This window comes from Staurois parvus, unplaced genomic scaffold (genome assembly GCF_062004578.1).
Source record: "Staurois parvus isolate SC_StPar_1 unplaced genomic scaffold, SC_StPar_1.0 ptg000143l, whole genome shotgun sequence".
NCBI lineage: Eukaryota > Metazoa > Chordata > Amphibia > Anura > Ranidae > Staurois > Staurois parvus.
The window spans coordinates 2,797,161-2,817,668 of NW_028317939.1; positions in this window are offsets into that span (position 1 = coordinate 2,797,161).

Consider the following 20,508-nt stretch of genomic DNA (forward strand, 5'->3'; position numbering starts at 1 on the left):
TAAAGTCCTTTCCCCCTGTGCATTGGGAGGACCTTCAAATTGCTGCACCCTGACTGGATAGGCCTCGGTCCGGAAGGAGTGCAAGGGCTGGCCCAGCTTCATCGGTGGGCTTAGATTAACCACCTCGCTTACTGCACCTTCAGGTTTGAGGTCCCTCAGATCAGGGTATAGCTGGGGGGCAGGGGTCTGATCAGTGGTTCGTAGCGCTTTGATGCAATCCGCCCTGTTTCTTAACCGGGTGTCTATTCCCCTTGATTCGCAGATAGTCTGCAAATCGGTTGTTGAGAAGACTTCGTAGTTGGAAACAGAAGGAGCTGGGGTGAAGCAGGGAGAAGGGAGAGGCTGAGGCATAGATATAATAGACATGAAAGGTACGTCAAGAGTGACATCACTAGCAGAAGAGACAGGTGCAGTTATACTTATCTCTGCCACTGTTGGTTGTTCGGGAACCCCAGCAGACCCTGATCCTGCCTGCCTTAGTAGAGTCAGCCCTGAAAGAGCTTCCTCCACCTCTGACACCGGATCCTCCTGTTTTATTCCCTCTGGAGGCCAGGTATACATCACCTGGTTCTTCCGGACAGACACCAGTTTATGTATGCCCTGCTTCCCTAATTGGATTGACCTGTGAAGCCATAGCTGTGCGATCTCTAGTTCTGACGCCTGCATCCGTGGTCCAAATTCAGAGATGAATTTTTCCCACCTCCATGCGTCAAATGTACCTTCCTGGGGAATTTCCCATCTGGTACCCTTCGACCATTTATTCCATCTTTTGAGGGGTTCTGTAGACTTCCCCCCCAAACTCACCTTCATCAGTTGTGCAGCTGTCCTTACCCTGAAGAGGGCTGGTTCCCCCTCTCTCTTCATGGACTGACTACTGCCCATCGTGACTAGTCACTGGTATATATCCCGCGTTTACCCCCTGGAGCACTCGGTGGGATCCTACCGAGAGGCCTGATTCCACCACTTTCCCAGCACAGCGTAATTTATGTGATTCTTATCGATCACCCGAAGCGCATCAAGTGGCGGTCAGACTGAGAGCACACCTCCCACAGCGCAATTTATGTGATCCTGACCACCCAAAGTGTTTGTGGTAACCAGGCTAAGCGTTACACTTCCCTGGACCGCCCACTCGCACAGCGCAATTTATGTGATCCTGACCACCCAAAGTGTTTGTGGTAACCAGGCTAAGCGTTACACTTCCCTGTACCGCCTACTCCCACAGCGCAATTTATGTGATCCTGACCACCCGAAGTGTTTTTGGTAACCAGGCTAAGCGTTACACTTCCCTGGACCGCCCACTCGCACAGCGCAATTTATGTGATCCTGACCACCCGAAGTGTTTGTGGTAACCAGGCTAAGCGTTACACTTCCCTGGACCGCCCACTCGCACAGCGCAATTTATGTGATCCTGACCACCCGAAGTGTTTGTGGTAACCAGGCTAAGCGTTACACTTCCCTGGACCGCCCACTCGCACAGCGCAATTTATGTGATCCTGACCACCCAAAGTGTTTGTGGTAACCAGGCTAAGCGTTACACTTGACAAAGCGCATGCGCGCGAAACATGTTGTCCCAGCAACCGGCCTCTTCCTTCTAAAGCTGCGGCTCCAGCAAGAGTTCCCCCCCTCTGTCTCTCCACATCGTGGTGACGTCATCCAGGACGCTGGGACGTCGGGTAAACGTGGTCCCTGCACTGACAGGCATTCTACTCCACTGCTTCCCTCTGAGCGGACGGGCCGTCCATCTTGGAACCTGGCTTCCTAAAGCCACAGGCTGGTTATTTATTATTGTTTTACCATATGACTTATTAAAGACACACCTCCATACAAGGTGTATTATTTCTATCACAAAACTACACAGCGCCTGGCTCCTGTTCATACCTCCCACAAACCGATGTGTTTTTACCATGGCAGCAGTGAGTTTTTTCCCCACCAATCATAGTTGACATATACCATTCACTTATTTCCTTTGGGACACATCTGTGCGCTTTTATCCAGACCGCACTTCCCTGGACCGCCCACTCGCACAGCGCAATTTATGTGATCCTGACCACCCGAAGTGTTTTTGGTAACCAGGCTAAGCGTTACACTTCCCTGGACCGCCCACTCGCACAGCGTAATTTATGTGGTTCTCATCACCCACTGTGTTTGGCAGGCCACACCGCACAATGATGAAAGTGGCTTTTCTCTCTCTGCACACAGTAGCTAACACAAGTCAAAACAAAAAGAGGGGTTCTTGGATGTTACTTAGGGGTCACTGGTTGGCCGGAAACCTGCTAACTGACCTTTAGGAAATTTGTGTAAAGAAAAAAACTTTCCTAAAACACACAGAAAAAACCCTTTTCATCCTGAAAAACCGTTAAAAAGGACAAAGTGGATCCTTATGAAAAACACGGGACGCTTCGCAGTAAAACAATTACACAGAGGTGAACCAAAAAACTGTGCCAAAAATAACCCCTGTTGCTAACGCGAAAATCGCTCCTACCTGGCTCGCCAAACTGTCTTGGAAATTCGCTTTTAACGAATTTCTCCTTACCGTGAGTACTCGCAGTTGGATGCGCAGCAATCCCCCATAAAGCTGTGCGAATCTCGCTTACCACGACTGCAGCTAAACTACACGATTCCTGCCCATCCAACTGGGTTAGCTCTGTTGAAATGTGGGGGATGGAGCTCCGTTACCCAGGACTGATCACACGACACTCTCAGGTTGCTGTTGGAATTCACATAGAGGAAGTTTTCATTCTCAGCCTCTGGTTTTATTACAAACACACACACGCCCCCCACATGAATAAGGTCAATCCCCTCCCACAGAACAATGCAATGGGGAGTGCCTATACACAGGATGTACATTCTGATTGGAGCATAGCCTTTCCTTTTATCTATCACCCGTCCTCCCCCATGAGCCCTCTGAGGTCAGCAGGCTTCCTCCCCTCCCCCCATGAACTCTCTATGGAGAGCATATTTCCTGTCCTAGTAGCTCCTAGTGATATGTAAATTCTCTGTACAAGCATTCCCTAGAAACATCAGTCTGTACCTGGATGGGCCCGATACGATCTTTATTAAAACACATCCATCCAGATACAGTTTCAGGTTGGTAATGGTTTGTAAGATATGCATAAGCCTACACACAGAGTTCACACCGCTTGGCGCCTTGCGTTATGAAGTCCATGTGGTACTATGCTGCTGATATGTGGATACAGGCCCGCGGCCTACCGCCGGCGGCATTCGCATCGAATGCCGTGGTGGTATACACACCGGTCTATAAGCGCAGATCTGCCATCTCATCCATTACCAAGCTGAGTACTGTAATACATACATTGTACATGCGCATGGCCCAATTGCAGCCTTCAGAGCTTTAATTAAGCCACACGAGAGACATATGAATAACACTCATATATGACACATTTAAAGTTCAACCAACCATACAAAATTTCCATGACACAACTAAACTGGGGAAATATTTCCTGACTCCTCCCTCAGTTGCAAATGAGAGTGCGACAAAAAGGGGATGTGTTAAATGTATGGGGATGTAACAGAAAGTAATGTTACTGGCGCTGCAGGACTCCCTTTCATCCACAAGATGGCAGCAGCAGGTGTGCTCTTTAGCTTGTGATTGTCTTTAGGCTGCGGCATTCTGGGAGATGTAGTTTGGAGGAGGATTAGAATCATTGCCGTTGACTACAGCATCCAGTGATGCCTGAGATCAGGAGAAGTCTTAAGAATAGAAAAGCCCAGGAAAGAGTAAGGCAGTTGTAGAGAACACCAACCAGTGGCTGAGAGAAAGAGGTGCTGTTCTGAGTCTCGCTGGGAGTGGCAAGAGCCGCTGATCTGCAGTATGCTGATCACTGATGTACCCTGACCCAGCAAGCTAGGCTTTGTTTTGACATCAGCTGTTCCAGTACCCTTTCTGGATCAAAAGTCTGTGAACCAGGCTGCTGCTATTCAGACCCACTTAAGGAATCACAAAGGTGAACTGCCAGAGTGTTGTCATCTTTCCTGCCACAAGTAAGAGTCACCAAATAAAGGAGGGTCCCCCCAACATTCAGCCAACCGATACAGGAGGATTCCAGACATAGAGAGTGGTGAGTGGGTCACAGACCTACAGTTAGTCTGAGCCTTTGATGGTGTCCACTTGCAAGAAGTTGACATGTCCTTCTCCCAATGTCTTCAAGGGCCCCAACCTAGCCGGTAGAAGATTCACTTTAAGGACTATAGTTAGACAACTTTATCCTGAAGGCATAAAGTTTAACTTTAAATTCTTCTCCTCGGGACTAACCCTAGTCCCCTTGTCTGAGAGCTCTCAAGTGGCATAGCCTGATCTCTGTTATTACTTTTGTGGTCACTTGGGGCAAATCATCTCATATAGAGAACTACTGTTTATGCCGTTGGGGATCACAGTATATATAAGGTCCACAGAAAGATAAACTGGTGGTGTCAGTGGGACTGAGGCCTCACGTGGGGCTAAACAAGAGCAGAGCACCAAAATCAAACATGGGCCCCTGAGGGTGTAGCACTACATGTGGGGGCTGGTCCAGGATTCCTCTGCTGTATGTGCCAGTAAGTCATTTAATGAGCCAGAAGATAACATGGAGCCCACAGCAGCTGATAAGTGGTACCAAGAACAAAAACTGGAATTGTGTGGTGATTGGTACCTGGGGGAACATGGTCTGAAGAACAGGTGTGACAGACACCAGTAACATTGGTCCCTGGCCAACAAGTATTCATCCTTAAATGTGAAGACAAATCCATACACTCGTCACACCTGTGTCCTGACAGAATGGAAGAAAGGGATTCCTGCTGTGCTGCAAGGGGGAAGACTCCAACTGGCTGATTCAATTGAAGTCCAGTTAATCCAATTAGGCAGACCAAGAGCAAATTCAGAAAGCTCTGGGCGAGCCACATCTGACCCAAAAGTAGTCACCTCCACTTCTGCCTTTATTAAAGGACTCTCAGTTTCTCTTGTGGCTGAGTTTGGAAAGCCATTAGAAGGTCTTCAATTCAAGCCATCGAGGAGTGGGAGGTGGTTGGCAATGTCAAGAGTCAGAGAGTAATCAAGAGGCTACGGGGTCCATATTTAGACACGATCTAGAATCTAAAGAATGATAAGATGCACTGCACCTGAATGCCTGGAGGCTCTTTGCGAAATCTATGTGAGAGTCAAAAATTGTACTGAGTTTATATATCTCTCCAAGCATACTTGACAACAAGAGAATGAGAAGCTGTCAGACTATGTCAGGTGACTAGGCAAAATTCTTCACCAAGTTATAGTGAAAGGTGGTATGGAAGTGGAAGCTGCCATTAAGGCCTTTTATAGCAAGTTCAGAAAGGGGCCCAGCCTTTAGATCCCATTCAGTCCCAGCTTAGGGCTGGAGATCCAAATGACTCACTGATGTACTTTAAATTAATAAAGACTATCAGGGAGGAAGAAGTTCTCATTGCCACTGAGTCAGAGACCCCCAAAAGATATAAATCTTGTGCCACTACTTATTTCTCTCAAGTTAGCTTGAACACTGGTCCCAGAAAAGGGGTATCTGCACTTACAGACATGATGACTTTGGCCATAGCCCAAATGTTGCAGAAGAAAACTACTCTACAGCAGGATTTATGTAAAATCCAAAAGACTGTAGACAAGTGGTGGAAGCTCATACTAATATGCAACAGTCACTGACTGAAGTGAAGCAGATAGTGATGACATTGGCTCAGACAGAGAGGAACCTAGTCTATGCCCAGTTAGAAAGTGCTATCATTGCTGAGAAAAGAGATACATCTAGAGCCCAAAGCACTAGCGGGAAGACCATGGCCGAACTCACAGCTGAAGTTGTGAAAGTACTATTGAAACTATCCTTTGGTTTGGAGGAAGGAAACTCCAAAGAAGCTAGCTAAGGCTTGGAAACTATCAAAAGCTCCATATCCCAAGAAACTTAAAAATAGGGGCTGGGGACAATGGAGACAGTCCCCAGTGACCCTCCTGGAGAGCAGGGCAATCCTGCTTACTGGCACCCAGGCACAGGGAGTTGGTGCACACCCTCATTCCAGAATTACTAATACATCTCAAGAGAAACCAGCACCAAAGAAGAAAGGTAGCCATATTTGTACTACCGAACCTGGCCCAAACAAACTTCTTGATGACCTAGGGCAGGGGTAGGCAACCTGAGAGCCGCAGGACTACACGTTCCATCATGCTTCTGCAAGTCATAGCTGTAACTGTCAGTTTTGTAATCTTTGCAATGCCTCATGGGAAATGTAGTTCTACAACAGCTAGAGAGCCACAGGTCCTGTTATCTCCATCCAGGTAGAAGGAGTCTACACTAAGGCACTGATGAATACTGGAACTTAAGTGACCCTATTCTATCTAGACTTCTATGGAAAGTAATTGAAGCCTATATCACTCCAGTAATTGGATGAATTAAATGTCTGGGGAATCAGGACTCAAACGTTCCTGTATGATGGGCATGTCTCTGTCAGGTAAGGGCATGTCTCTATCAGGTAAGGTCTCTATCAGGTAAGTCCTTTATTAAAAATAAAAAAAAATACCCTGAAGTAGATCCAGCGTCAATCACAATGCCTGCCACCACAGCCAACCCTGAAAAAAAAATCTGCTCTGCCACCGCTGCTGGAAAAAAGAAGAGGATAGATATGATTTGGGGACAGCCCCCACGTTATTTTGAGTTGTACAATGAGAAGGAGTGATTGTGGTAATACCAGGTTGTGCCCAACTCATTGCCACGTTACCCTGTGTCCCTCCACCAGAATGACGCCCTCCGTGTGTCCCAGCCAAATTTTGGATGCCCTCATGTGTTGTTACCACCCTCAATTGATTCTAAAAGGTAGGTGGTTTCTTGTCCTATGTATGTGTAAGTGGCCCATCACCATAATGACATATTGCTTTTCCTTTTATTTTTGTTGGCAGAAAAAAATATGAGAAGATTGATAAAGAAATGACAAATATGAGGTAGGAGAGAGCAGAGTCACGGAGGCCAAGGGAGTGGAGTTTATTGAGGAGGAGTGGGTGGTCAACTGTGCCAAAGGCAGCAGAGAGTCTAAAAGTATAAGTATGGAGTAATGGTGTCATTAGTCTATTGGTTTTAGCAACTAGTAGGTCATTAGTAAGTTTTACAAACAAAGGATTTCCCAGCAACACTTACCAGCCAGCCTGCAAAACAACCAATTAGGCCCATTCTTACAGTTTGTGTTAAAGCGGAGCTCCACCCAAAAGGGGAAGTTCCGCTTTATGGATTGCTCCCCCGCTCCCCATTAAGGATTGACACCTTTGGGGGGAGGGTACCCGAATTTGACAGGCACCCGCTCCCACTTCCGGTCCTCCCTCCCTGTAGTCTTTTTGGACACGTGACAGGTCCCAGAAGACTACAGGACCATTCATGAAGCGCATCGCTACTCGTGCATGCGCAGTGGGTACCCGGCTGTGAAGCCGCAAGCTGCACAGCCGGGTGCCCACACTGAAGATGCCAACCTCCTGGAATACAGGACAGCCAGTGAAACGAGCTGTGAGGGACACACTGCGGGACCGAGGGACAGGTAAGTGGCTGTTTTTTAAAAGTCAGCAGCTACAGCTTTTGTAGCTGCTGACTTTTATTTTTTGACAGCGTGAGTGGAACTCTGCTTTAAAAACAGAGGGTTGTGTTTGCACACATTTGCAAATACATGTGTAAGCCGCAGTCCTCTGTATACTGTGGATCTAACTCTACAATTTCCAAAGCCGCCATAGTAGGAGCACATATATCAATGTGACTTTAGTCATAAAGGCAGTCAGTAGAAGAGTGAAGAAGGGAAGGGTTGAGTCTGCAAAGGTTTTTATGGGTAACTGTTTGCTGGTTGGTGACATTGGCAGTTGGAGACAGGGAGAGTGTAAAGCAGATAAGATTGTGATAAGAGAGAGGAAAAGGGGTATTAGAGAGGTTGCAGGAAGTGCACAGGGGAAGAACACAAGATCAAGGGTGTTGCCATTGGAGTGAGTGGTGGTTTGTGTCCATTTAGTTAGGTTAAAAGTTGAGGTTAAGTTGAGTAGCTGAGAGGAGGCTGAGGTGTTAACATTGACTGGAATGTTAAAGTCACCAAGGATGATGGAGGGCACTTCAGAAGAAAGAAAGTAGGTTAGGGCAGCACAGTGGCTAAATGGTTAGCACTTCCACCTGGCTAGTACTAGGATCACTGGATCAAATCCTGACCACGGCACCACCTGCCTGGAGTTTACATGTTCTCTCTGTGCCTGCGTGGGTTTCCTCCGGGTATTCCGGTTTCCTCCCACTCTCTAAAGACATGCTGGTAGGTTAAGTGTCTCCTGTCTAAATTGGACCTAATATGTGTATGTATGGATGTGAGTTAGGGACCTTAGATTGTACACCCCTTGAGGGTTAGGGACTGATGTGAATGTACAATATATATGTAAAGTGTGGAGTACATTGACGGAGCTATATAAGTACCTGAAATAAATAAATAAGTAGGGTAGCCATGCAGAGAAGTCATCAAGAAAGCATGACATTGGTCCAGGAGGTGATAAATGACTGCAATCCTCAGACAAACTGTAGAGAAAAGACAAATATGGTGCACTTCCAAAAAGCAGAGGGACAGAGAGGGAGGTGTAGGAAGAACCTGGAAGGTGCTTTGTGAGGAAAGAAGAAGTCCAACTCTGCCTTCTTTTCATCCTCTGGGTCTGGGTAAGTGAGTCCAGAGGAGGCCGCCATGGGAGAGGGCAACTAGAGAGGCATTCCTGGAGCCAGGTTTCAGTAACAGAGAAGGGTTTGTTAGAGACTGAGAGAGCATTCCAAAGGACTCATAAAGGAGGGACTAGCTTATATAGTTACATAGTTAGTCTGGCTGAAAAAAGACAAAAGTCCATCCAGTTCAACCAACTGAAAGCAGGGGAATTGTGGGTGAGGATTGTGGCTGCTGCCAGAGAGGAGAGACTGCCAGTTCTGGGCAGGGAGACGTTTATGGTGGAGGACCAGGGTCTGGGGCGATATCCCTGGAAGTTAGGAATATTGGGGGAGGGAGTGAGGAAGGCGAGAGGAGAAATATGAGGGCAAATTCCCCAGTGATTGGGAAGAGATGACATTATATGGGTTCAGAAAGAGCAGGAGATGACAATTGCATCCATTTTGAATGTGCAGAAGTGAGGGTGATATGTATAGGTTGTGGGGTGGAGGAGAGGGGTAAAGAAACGAGAGTCTGAGGAGAGTGGACATTATTACAAAAAAGAAGGTCAGTGTGAGCATGTTAGAGGGGAAAGAGAGGGGAAAAGCAGGCTGAGGAAGAGAGATACTGTAAGAGATGAAAGGACACTTGCAGACTGTTTGGAGTGGAGCATGAATGCTTCTACTTGTGTTTATTGATGCGCCTTTGTCAAAGTACTGTATTAAATGTTCCAAACACTTAAGGCAGAAAATAGCACTTTACACAAAAATGGCCGTGCTTACCCCTCATCTGCCACCCCAAAGAGTTTTATTGAATTTATCAGTAGATGGGGGTGGGGGAGGTTTGAATAATTAATACATTAAGAGCTAATAAAAAGTACACATTGATGAAAGTGGAGGTTTTCTACCCTAAACAAATTGCAAAGCAGGATGAAGACAACAAGATAAGGGTCTGGAGAAAGGAAAATACAAAAGTATCAGATAAGGAATCATTACGCACATGTCTGTCTATTGCTTCTGTAGCACCCCCCTAGGTATGTAGGGGGAGCTGGCTGATTGATTTTAGTTAGAACAGCCCAGTCAAATTTTGGTCAGAGCTGAGAAGCTCTGCAGACAAGCACTCTGGCACTTCCCCTTGATCTGGAGAAGTCTCTAGAAGTCAGTGGGCGCGGGGGTGAGGAGTGGCTGGTTTGCACTCTCAAAGGATCCTGGCAAATTCGCAAGAACGAGGCTTGGCATGGGGTCAGGACATCCCTTAAGAGTGATCAAGTCTGCTCAGCAACAGAACAGATGGGTGGAAGATGGAGTGAGCAGGATGGAGTGTGGAGCCTGGGAGGGGGTCAATGCAGAGGGGCTACCTACAGGTAGAGGAGCTGGGAGGATCTCTCAGCCTCACCGTCCCCTGAGAGAGGACAGCCTGGGAAGCAGGGAAGGAGCCAGCCCAGCAAAAGGCCTTGAAGGCAGCCACCAACCCACAAGATTACAGGACACACTGAGTGTGTAACCCCACACCCCCTGGGTGGCATAAGGGGAAAGGGAATTTGGGAAACCTGACTATCCCCCATATGGGACTGCTTTCATTTAAGTTAGCAGCTTGGCCAGGGATTCTGTCAGGGATCGCCGCGGCGCTGGTCCCGGCGCATGCGCATTAGGCCTTCTCATGCGGGGATACGGGCGCTAGGGCTCGGTCCACCGCGGCGACGAGGTTTGCGCATGCGTACTAGCGTGCACGAGTGCGCGCCTGGCACCAATGACAGCACAGGGAACGGTATTTAAATCGCCCTGTGCTGTCACTTGTTGCCGAATGGTCTTTCTGCGATTCCTGCTTCCTGAAACCTGTGTTGTGAACACTACTGACCCGGATTGTCTGACCTCTGCTGCCTTCTCCTGTCCTGACCCCTGGCTTGCCTCACTTTGCTCCTGGATGTTCCCCTTTAGATCTGATCTCCTGTTATTGACCTGGCGTGTGACCCGACCATTCTTTGCCCGCTGCTTTGTACCGCACCGACCCCCCGGCTACCGACTCGGCTTGTTTGACCTAGCTTTAGCTCATCCATCCCACTGGGACCATCTGGTCTCCTCACATCAGACTCTCACCCTGCGGGAGCCTCTGGCAGGCTCCTCTACCACTGGTGGGTATACCCGATACCCGGTAGTCACGACCTGGTCTCGGAGCGCTCCAAGTCCATCCCCACCATCAGGGGCTCTGGTGAACAAGTGCTCCGGGACTTAGACTCCTCGCTCTGGGGAGGCCTGACCAGTGGGTTGCTAGAGGTGCTGTCAGGTGGTCCGTTACAGTATCATTCGACCATGACTGAGTCTGGAGGAAGACCTTCCCCACTGGAGGATATATGCAGGCATTTATCGGCCCTGACCCAAGCCGTCACAGCACTACAAGACAAATGAACCCATCTAGAGAATCGTTTTGAGACTTTGACCATGTCTGACACCACCTCCCAGGCCCCTGTCACTACCTCCAGGCCTGGGGAGACCCCTGAGCCCGCCATGGGAGCTGCCACCGCATTCCCTCTGACCGAACCCCGTGTTCCTCTACCGGAATGATTTCGGGGAGACCGTGCACGTTTTAGGGCTTTCCGGAAGTCATGCCTCCTCTACTGTGACTTACAGCCCCGCACGTTCACTACCGAGTCGGTTGAACTGGGGTTCATAATCTCACTGCTTCAGGATGGACCCCAGGACTGGGCCCATCGATTGATGGAGAACCATGATTCTCATTTGGAATCAGTAAACAATTTTTTTGAAGCGATGGCCATACTTTGTGACGACCCGCAGCGGGCAGCTTCCGCTGAATCAGTCCTATACTCCCTTCGACAAGGTCGCCAGGCAGTGGAAGAATATGCTTCCGAATTCAGGCGGTGGATGGGGGACACACGCTGGAACGACGCTGCTCTGCGTCACCAATTCCGGGTCGGACTCTCGGAGGCCCTAAAAGACGAATTGGCCCGAGTGGGCCTACCAGAGTCCCTGGAGGATCTTATCTCCCTGGCGATCCAAATTGATCGCAGGTTGCGGGAACGCAGGTTCGAGAGGTCTAGCCAGGGTCAGGGGATTACATGGGCCCCAGTCATAGGGGCAGGTCAGCCCGTTCCAATGGATAACCGATCTTCTGTTCCGGCGGACACCCAGGAGCCCATGCAGCTGGGCCTGGCTCGGCATTCCTTGTCTCCCGAGGAGCGCCAATGAAGACGATCTAAGAATCTATGTCTCTAATGTCGAGAAGCCGGTCACATAGTACGGTCCTGTCTTCTGAAAGCGCTTAAGTCAACTTCTTTATTTTCTTCTTGTTCTATTGGGAATATTAGTCAGTCCAGTTACTTAGCTGTACCCCTCTTCTTCCAGCTCCCAGGAAGAACCGTGGAAACGACGGCTATAATTGACTCAGGGGCATGCAGTTGTTTTTTGGATCTTGAATACGCATGTCAGCAGGAGATTCCTCTACAGCCTAGAAAATGGGGTCTTAACTTATTTCTAGCTGATGGCTCCCGGATTAGATCAGGGTTAGTTGATCAGGAAACCCCCCCTATTCTCACCGCCATAGCGGGTCAACACCGGGAACATTTACGTTTGACGCCATCGCGTCACCCCTTTTCCCAGTTATCTTGGGGCTTCCGTGGCTACAGGCCCACAACCCTCAAGTCGACTGGGAGACCGGGTCAATTAGGTTCCTTTCGACATACTGTCAGGAACACTGTCACGCTTTGGGCCCCGGAACCCCCCAGATTCTCCTGTGCTCAGAAGAGGACCCCAGTCTAAGACAAGCCATACCAGCGGCCTACCATGGCTATCTGGATGTCTTTAGCAAGCGCGGGGCAGATACCCTGCCTCCTCACCGCCCATACGACTGTCCCATCGATCTGTTACCCGGTTCCGAGATTCCTTTTGGCCAAATCTTTCCTCTGTCTGAATTAGAGTTGGGGGTTCTCAAAGAATATATTGATGAGAATCTTCAAAAAGGGTTCATCCACCCTTCCACCTCACCAGCAGGAGCAGGGATTTTCTTTGTGGAAAAGAAAGATAAGTCCCTAAGACCCTGTGTTGACTACTGTGAATTGAATAGGATCAAGATTAAAAATCGCTATCCCTTGCCTCTGGTCCCAGAGCTTTTTCAAAGCTTAAAGTCTGCAGCCTTCTTTACTAAATTAGATCTGCAAGGGGCATATAATCTGGTTCGCATAAGAGAGGGGGACGAGTGGAAGACTGCATTTCGCACTCGTTTCGGCCATTTCGAGTACTCGGTCATGCCTTTTGGATTCTGCAACGCCCCGGCCACTTTCCAACATTTTGTCAACGACATATTCAGAGACTACCTTGACATCTTCGTCATTGTGTATCTTGATGACATATTGATATTCTCACCCTCACTGGAGACTCATAGGGATCATGTGACAAGGGTCCTGGAGCGTTTACACCTGCACGGCCTATATGCCAGAGCTGACAAGTGCAGCTTCGAACAACATAGCATTTCCTTCCTGGGTTTGATCATCTCCACCGCGGGGGTCGCGATGGATCCCCAAAAAGTCTCAGCAATTCTCGATTGGCCAATTCCTACTGACAAAAAGGGCGTCCAGCGGTTCACTGGATTTGCTAACTTCTATAGGAAATTTATCAGGAACTTTTCAGGTCTGGTCTCCCCCATTACGCAATTAACCAAACAAGGAACCCGCTTTAAATGGATGCCGGAGGCCCAGGCGACCTTCGAGTCCCTGAAAAGCTTGTTCACCACGGCACCCATTCTGGGCCACCCGGACACTGCGCTAACTTATGTCCTAGAAGTAGACGCATCTGAAAATACAGTAGGGTCGATTCTGTCCCAGAGAAAGGGCACGAAGGAACTTCTGCACCCGGTGGCATTCTTTTCAAGGAAGCTTACCCCAGCTGAAAGAAACTATGACATTGGTGACCGAGAATTATTGGCCATCAAGACAGCTTTGGAGGAATGGAGATATTTGTTAGAAGGGGCCGCACATCCGATCTTAATTTTCACAAACCATAAAAACTTTAAAATATTTGAGAACGGCAAAATGCCTACGACCACGCCAGGCGAGATGGGTGCTCTTCTTCTCCCGATTCTCATTCCACATCACCTACAGACCAGGATCCAAGAACACGAAGCCGGATGCTCTTTCGCGCATGTTTGAGGACCCTAAGAAAGAACCAAGACCTGATACCATCCTTTCGTCAGGAAACTTTCTGGCTCTCCAGACTACACACTAAGCTGCAGGATGCATCAGTAACTATGCCCATCCCGCCTGGGGCACCACTCCTGAACAAAGGGGGACTGATATGGAAAGAGGGGTGGATCGTGGTGCCAGAGGAGGTCCAGACGCTGGTCCTGGGACATTGCCATGATCATCTGATGGCAGGACACTTCAGACTGGCGAAGACCCTCGAGCTGCTCAGACGCACCTTTTGGTGGCCTAACATGGCCGGAGACTGCGAACTGTACATCAAGTCATATACCACTTGTCAAAGGAACAAGCTGCCTAGAAGCAAGGCCTGGGGGCTACTACGCCTACTACCTATACCCGTTCGACCTTGGCAAATGATTGCTATGGACTTCATAGTTGAACTTCCTCCGTCCCAGGGCCATACCGCTATCTTCGTGATTATTGACCGCCTGTCAAAAATGGCCCATTTCTTACCCCTGAAGAGTACCCCATCGGCGCTGGAGACCGCTCAGATCTTCATTTGAGAAGTGGTTAGGCTACACGGAGTCCCGGAAGATATCGTTTCGGATCGAGGAGTCCAATTTACCTCCAAATTCTGGAAGGCCTTATGTAAGGCACTTGGTATCAAACTGTCCCTCTCCTCTGCATTTCATCCACAGACCAACGGGCAGACAGAAAGGACCAACCAGATGCTAGAACAATATTTAAGATGTTACACATCCTTCCTACAGGATGATTGGTTGACGCTCTTACCTTTGGCGGAATTTGCCTATAATAATGCAAATCATGCAACCACAGGACAATCCCCGTTTTTCGCAAATTATGGGTTTCACCCCACCTTCTTGCAGATCTGATTGCCAAAAGTGCAGTCCCAGCCACCCAAAGCACTATCAGTTTTTTTTCAAACAATAATAAATTGCTTCAGGAAGCCATGGCTAAGGCCCAGGAAGACAATAAGAAGGCCTTTGACAAGAAGCGAAGGGGGGAATGGTGCTGCAACCTGGGGATAAAGTCTGGTTGGCAACAACAAACCTGAAGATGTTGTGTCCCTCGAAGAAACTAGGACCCAAATTTTTGGGGCCATTCCATGTTAAGCGCATGATTAATAAGGTGGCATACGAGCTCATTCTTCTGGAGACCTTTAAGATTCACACGGTATTTCATGTCTCTCTGCTAAAACCAGTCGTACCAGACCCATTCCCGGACCGAGAATCCAGACCCGCTGAAGCCATCACCATTGAAGAACAAGAGGAATTTGAAGTGGAAGCAATCCTAAATTGCCTAAAGAGGGAGGGCCAGACCCAGTTCTTGATCAAATGGAAAGGCTATGGTCCAGAGGAGAACTCTTGGGAACCAGCACAAAATGTCCATGCCCCTAGACTTGTCCGGGAGTTTTTTTGTAGCCACCCGCGGTGGAGAGATCAGTTGGGCACCCGGAGGTTGCCCGTAAGGGGGGGGCAATGTCAGGGATTGGTCCTGGTCCTGGCGCATGCGCATTAGGCCTTCTCATGCAGGGATACGGGCGCTAGGGCTCGGTCCGGCGCAGCAACGAGGTTCGTGCATGCGCACTTGCGTGCGCGAGTGCGCACCTGGCACCAATGACAGCGCAGGGCGCTGTATTCAAATCGCCCTGTGCTGTCACTTGTTGCCGAATGGTCTTTCTGTGATTCCTGCTTCCTGAAACCTGTGTTGTGAGTACTACTGACCCGGATTGTCTGACCCCTGCCATCTTTCTCGTGTCCTGACCCCTGGCTTGCCTGACTTCGCTCCTGGATGTTCCCCTTTAGATCTGATCTCCTGTTATTGACCTGGCCTGTGACCTGACCATTCTTTGCCCACTGCTTTGTACTGCACCGACCCCCCGGCTACCGACTCGGCTTGTTTGACCTAGCTTTAGCTCATCCATCCATCCCACTGGGACCCTCCGGTCTCCTCACATCAGACTCTCACCCTGCGGGAGCCTCTGGCAGACTCCTCTACCACTGGTGGGTATACCCAGTAGTCGCGACCTGGTCTCGGACCGCTCCAAGTCCATCCCCACCATCAGGGGCTCTGGTGAACAAGTGCTCCGGGACTTAGACTCCGTGCTCCGGGGAGGCCTGACCAGTGGGTTGCTAGAGTTGCTGTCAGGTGGTCCGTTACAGATTCCCTCTGGCAGCTGGGTGAAGAGGAGATTTCATCTGGGGTCTGAGGAGATACACCAGGAGAGGCTGGATAGCTCTTCACAGAAGAGAAAACATGTAAGGGATTTCCGGCAAGATGAATCATGATTAGAAATGCGCATGCGCATAGGAACTCCCGGAGAAGAGTTGTCAGTTGTGCACACGCACGGCAAAGATTGGCACCAGACAGGCTATTTAAAGAGAGTCTCTGCCCATGTTAGATGCTGACTGGTCTTCAGCTCCCCCATGTCCTGCTTGTTCCTGTGTGATTCTTTTGTTGCTGACCCGGCTTGTTCCTCACCTGACTCTGATTGCTCTCCTGATTGATACTGGTTCCTGACTTCGGCTCTGTTCCTGACCTTGGCTTTCCTTCTGATTCTATACCACGCTGCAAGACTGTTGATGACCCATGACACTGCTGTTGGCTATTCCCATGACACTGCTCCTGTCTCTTACCCTCACTACCTGCCTTGCTCTGGTGCACTCCTGGCAATCTACAAGACCCGCTCTGCTTGTTACTACTGTGCCTGAATCAAAGGATCATCGGTCTTCCAGAGTCATCATCTGCAAGAGCTGCAAACAACAACTACTGGCACTCTTGTTCCCCTGGGTCCTAGACTCCCTCTGTTCCAACTCCAGTGGGGTCAGGGCTAGTGACACAAGTGAGGCCAACCTCGTCACTTCAGTCTCCCATCAGTTACGTGACACAACCATTGTTACTGAATGAAACCGATTCATTTAGTCTTTTGTTGTGAATAACTGTGACTGGGCAAAGCTCATCACATGATACAGATGGGCTGTGATTGGCCCTGTCTGTACCATGTGACCGTGTAGCATGTGACCAAAACCAAATATTTTTTTCAAAATTTTTCATTTTTATTAAATTTTTTTCTTTTTTTTATACTATTTTTTTTTTCAACACACTGTGACCAGAGCAATACAGTGTTACCATAGTGAGATTGTACTACTCTGGGCAAGTGATCAGGATTTTTTTTTACACATTATAATTGCCAATACCAATGTATTTAATTGATATTAGCAATCATTGTTACTGAATGAAACCGATTCATTCAGTCTTTTGTTGTAATTAGCTGTGATTGGGCAAAGCTCATCACATGATACAGATGGGCTGTGATTGGCCCTGTCTGTACCCTATGACCGTGTACCATGTAACCTTTGTGACCAAAACCAAACTTTTTTTTTTTTTCATTTTTCTACTTTAATTTGTATTAAATTTTTTTACCATGTGAGGCCTGAAAAGCCAGGATAGTACAAATACCCCCCACATGACTCATTTGTGGACAATTCAAACGATTTTTGTTTTTACATATTATCACCAGTCCAGTACAGTGTTATCATATCACTGGTGTGGTGGTGATCAGGGGCACTGACTGGTGTGTAAAAAAAAAAAAAACTAAGATGAAGAAGAATTTAATTTAATTTTTTTTAATTTTTTTATTATTTTTATCTTTTTTATTAAATTATTTTTCTACTAATTCTTTTCAATACACTGTAACTGGAGCAATACAATGTTACCATAGTAACATTGTACTGCTCTGGGCGAGTGATCAGGATTTTTTTTTACACATTATGATTGCTAAGATCGATGTATTTAATTGATATTTGCAATCATTGTTACTGAATGAAACCGATTCATTCAGTCTTTTGTTGTGATTAGCTGTGATTGGACAAAGCTCATCACATGATACAGATGGGTGTGATTAGCCCTGTCTGTACCATGTGACCGTTGTGACCCAAACCAAATGGTTTTTTCACATTTTTCTTATTTTTATTACATTTTTTTCTTTTTTTTTTTACAATTTTATTTTTCAACACACTGTGACCAGAGCAACACACTGTGACCAGAGTAATACACTGTGACCAGAGTAATACAGTATTACCATTGTAAGATTGTACTACTCTGTGCGGCTCCGTGGCCACATGGGCGGCACCTTCTGATGGGACATCATATGACGTTCGCTCAGCAGGAGGACCGTCCCGCCCGGCTGTCAATCTGCTATAGGGCAGGCGGGAAGGTGGTAAAGATTATTGGGCAAATTTGGGGCCAACATCAAATACATTGGCCATGAAATTCTTACAGACTCCCTTTCATAACACTTTTTTTTCGTTTTTTAATTATCACTGGTCAATTTTTTATTTTTTTTGTAATATTATCAGTGGTCAAACTTAAGTATTTTTTTGCTTCTTTTGCCTTTTAAATATACAAATAATTAGTTCACTCTTGTCAGACAATATCACCAAATGAAAGCATTGCTCCCCCAATAACTAAATAAATAAATGACTCCGATTTGTATCATAACTAATAAAATGTATCGTCGAGTTATTAGGTCTGTAAATGAAATGTGAAACTTTAATTGTATCTGTGTAATGGCATTCCTATAAATTTGATCAGAAATGTCATTTTCTATAAACTTTTTTTTTTTTATCTCATAGGGATGTCTACTGTAAGTCATCTGTATATTCTGGGAAAAGAATTGTGTTAGCATCTGCCAGACTGCGCTCCCCCTCCCGTCATCCTCCCCCTCCCTCCATCCTCACCTGGCTCTATCAGTATACAGTAGTTGTATCCATACACAGAGGATGTTGTCACCTGGAGACATAATTACAGAGGGGGACACATTCATAGAAAGACAGATCACAGCTGCTGAACCTCCTCACACCCCTCCCTGCAGAGACGCCCCTACCAGCTAAGTGATGATTATTGATTACAATGATGGCAATGTGATGGTTTTCATAGCTATACTGAGCTGCAGAATACAATGATTTTATTATAGTATCATCTGTACCTTCCCGGGGGACACCGACACCCAACACACAGCACATGAGAGACACAAGAAAAGTATCTTAACCAAGGAAACAGTTTTACACAAGTTATGTCTCATCAAATCATTTAGTAAAATAGATCAATTTTAATAGATAGATAGATAGATAGATAGATAGATAGATAGATAGATAGATAGATAGATAATAGATAGATAGATAATAGATAGATAATAGATAGATAGATAGATAGATAGATAGATAGATAGATAGATAGATAGATAGATAGATAGATAGATAGATAGATAGATAATAGATAGATAGATAATAGATAGATAGATAGATAGATAGATAGATAGATAGATAATAGATAGATAGATAGATAGATAGATAGATAGATAGATAGATAGATAATAGATAGATAGATAGATAGATAGATAGATAATAGATAGATAGATAGATAATAGATAGATAGATGATAGATAGATAGATAGATAGATAGATAATAGATAGATAGATAGATAGATAGATAGATAGATGATAGATAGATAGATAGATAGATAGATAGATAGATAGATAGATAGATAATAGATAGATAGATAGATAGATAATAGATAGATAGATAATAGATAGATAGATAGATAGATAGATAATAGATAGATAGATGATAGATAGATAGATAGATAGATAGATAGATAGATAGATAGATAGATAATAGATAGATAGATAGATAGATAGATAATAGATAGATAGATAGATAGATAGATAGATAGATAGATAGATAATAGATAGATAGATAGATAGATAGATAGATAGATAGATAATAGATAGATAGATAGATAGATAGATAGATAGATAGATAGATAATAGATAGATAATAGATAGATAGATAGATAGATAGATAGATAGATAGATGATAGATAGATAGATGATAGATAGATAGATAGATAGATAGATAGATAGATAGATAGATAGATAATAGATAGATAGATAGATAGATAATAGATAGATAATAGATAGATAGATAGATAGATAGATAGATAGATAGATAGATAATAGATAGATAGATAGATAGATAATAGATAGATAGATAATAGATAGATAGATAGATAGATAGATAATAGATAGATAGATGATAGATAGATAGATAGATAGATAGATAGATAGATAATAGATAGATAGATAGATAGATAGATAATAGATAGATAGATAGATAGATAGATAGATAGATAATAGATAGATAGATAGATAGATAGATAGATAGATAGATAGATAGATAGATAATAGATAGATAATAGATAGATAGATAGATAGATAGATGATAGATAGATAGATAGATAGATAATAGATAGATAGATAGATAGATAGATAGATAATAGATAGATAATAGATAGATAGATAGATAGATAGATAGATAGATAATAGATAGATAGATAATAGATAGATAGATAGATAGATAGATAGATAGATAGATAGATAGATAATAGATAGATAGATAATAGATAGATAGATAGATAGATAGATAGATAGATAGATAGATAGATAATAGATAGATAGATAATAGATAGATAGATAGATAGATAGATAGATAGATAGATAGATAGATAATAGATAGATAGATAATAGATAGATAGATAATAGATAGATAGATAGATAGATAGATAGATAGATAGATAGATAGATAATAGATAGATAGATAATAGATAGATAGATAGATAGATAGATAGA